The sequence below is a fragment of the Elephantulus edwardii genome, unplaced genomic scaffold, assembly GCF_000299155.1.
Source record: "Elephantulus edwardii isolate Elephantulus edwardi_28Jun2011 unplaced genomic scaffold, EleEdw1.0 scaffold00226, whole genome shotgun sequence".
Lineage (NCBI taxonomy): Eukaryota > Metazoa > Chordata > Mammalia > Macroscelidea > Macroscelididae > Elephantulus > Elephantulus edwardii.
Genome location: NW_006399976.1, coordinates 2,035,719 through 2,038,228, shown reverse-complemented (window position 1 = coordinate 2,038,228; position 2,510 = coordinate 2,035,719). Strand labels below are relative to the sequence as shown.

The window sequence follows — 2,510 nt, the reverse complement described above, 5'->3', positions numbered from 1 at the left end:
TCCAGCAGAGCATCTGGTGGATTCGAACTGTGCACCTCTGGGATTGCAGTGCAGTTTCTTGCCACTAGGCAACCAGAGCTCACCTCTGCCCAGCATTTTAAACTCTCACAACAAATTAATCCTCATTGGGACAGAGGGTAAATAATTGTTATTCTAAGGAATAGAATAGAATAGAATAGAATAGAATAGAATAGAATAGAATAGTTTTGGTCTTGTTTTCACAAATTCCTTAAGTTCCTTCTTTTCTGCAAATGATCTAATTCATATTTGATGGAGAACTTTGTTGGTTATAGGATCCTTGGCAGGCAACGGTTTTCCTTCAACTTTCTGTATATGACATCCAATTGTCTTCTAGCTTGCATAGTATCTGTTGAGAAATCAGAACTTACTCTAATTGTTTCCCCTTCATTGTTGTTGTGTATCGTAGAGTTGCAACCGACTGATAGCTGGTTGGCAAGTTTTCAGAAACAGTTAATTGCATAAAGGAGATTGTCCATCCTTCTCCTGCAGAGCAGTTTGTGCCTTCAAACCATGTGCTTTTGTGATTGCAGCACAAGTAACTTTTTCTTCTCATGCCACTTTTTTATTCTACCCTTATCTTTTAATGTGGACAATTTGACTAATGTTTTTCTTTTGGGGTCTCGTCTATTTGTTGTTTGTTGTGCATCTTGAATGTGGACTTTCCCATTGTTCAAAATACCTATGTTGTTTTCTTCTAGTACTTCTTCCACAATTTTCTCAGTGACTTCCCTGTCACTCCTCTCTTCTGGAATTACAACTGTACATATGTTGTTCCTTTTGATGTCATCTCACATGATTCTAATGTTTTCTTAATTTTTTTAATCTTATTAACATTATTTCTTTTTCTTCACTCAAACCCTGAGTCAGTCACTTTCCCTAGGCTGCCTGGGGAGATACAGTGAAAGGAACATACAGGGTAGATGAACCACAGAAGGGAGAAAACCAACAAACTATGGGAGGTGAAGATGGCTCCTTCATATGGCGAAAAGGATCAGAAAGGCCACCATCAGGCAAAAGAGCCCCATGGCCTCTGAGAGGGGAAAGCCCAGAATGGCATAGGAGAAGAGTTGTTGCTTCAGAGAAGGATTCCTGGAATAACCAATGATGAGGCTCCCACAATCCCAGCTCCAGAGCCAGCCACTCCGACCATGGCAGCCCCAGCCCCAATAAACTTGGCTGCTATGTCAATATCCCTTGAGATAGTGCTGGTTTGGAAGCTGCAACTAGGGACAAATGAAATCAAGGAATGTGGGCTGTCAAGCAACTGAAGTTCTCATCTCTCATGTCTCTCATTGTTTCAGCACCACTGCAGACAATGGACCATTCAGCAGCTGAGAGGCACTGCTGACCAGGGAAGGGGTGGAGACAAACTTGATGCAGTCAAACATTTTCAGGGGCTGAGGGGCTGTGGCAGGAAAGCAGAGAAGATAGAGAGGGCCTTCTTAATCTTCTTTACGTCTCATCTTTGATTTTTCTTCTAGTATGTTTCCAACAAGGGTCTTGTCTTCCAGCTCACTGACTCTCTGTTCCATCTCTTCAGTTTGTTTTTTTTTCCCCCTACCAGTGTTGGACACTTGTGCCATTTTGGTCTTCATATTCTGGATTGCGTTTTCATTCTTTTCTGTTATTTCCAGTACTGTGTTATCTGTACTCTGTCTTGTGGTGCTTTTTTTAGTTCTTGTACCTCTTTATCTACACTATCAATTCTTTCTTTCCTATTTTGCACTTTCTTCCATAGCTGTTCAAGTTGCTCCTCATCAATATATTTCTTCTGCATTGTTGTCTCTGGGGTATTTGTTCTCTTAATGGCTTCTAATGTTTTTTCCACCATTTGCATCTTCTAAGGCTGTTCAAATAACTCCACATCAACATATTTCTTCTGGTTCTCTCTATGTGGGGTATTCACTGGGTCTGCTTTTTTTTTTATGAGAAAAGTTGTTTTGTTATTTCGTGATAACTGAGGCAGACTGCTGCTTTCTTGCCATTATGTGAATCTTTTCTTAGTAGTATTAGGTTGTTTTAACTATATAAAGTCCCACGGTATGGCAATGTGTGTGAAGGACTAGCATATTTGTGCACCCCTCTCGAGGAACACCATCCAAACCAGGATGACTGTTGCTGCCCAGATGCCACCTGGCCTCTTCCAATTGAGCTTAAGAAATACCCCGTGATATAGCTAGAAAGCCATGTTCAAGGCCAAAATAAATGTAGTATTGGTGCTTCTGGCACAGGACAGCAGGTTATCAGTGGGCCAGTCTGGTCTCCATGTAGTGAACCTGTCTGGTCTAGTGCACTGTCATGATTGCGCTGTGCGGCCGGTCATGCCATGAGGCAGGTCACACCCAATATCCAGTTCTTGTTGCGTCATGCTGTGTGACCTTTATTAATGACTAACTCAAGGACTGCAGCCTTCAATATGGACTGAGGCTCAATGTCAAGAAGACAAAAATTCTCACCACTGGACCAATCGGTAGCATCAGGATGGATGG

The 2,510-nt window shown here is 41.9% G+C and overlaps 1 pseudogene; it reads right to left on the bottom strand.

The window, feature by feature from the left end:
- Positions 1–995: 995 nt before the first annotated feature.
- On the bottom strand, positions 996–1,430 carry LOC102845650 (annotated as a pseudogene).
- Positions 1,431–2,510: the final 1,080 nt, after the last annotated feature.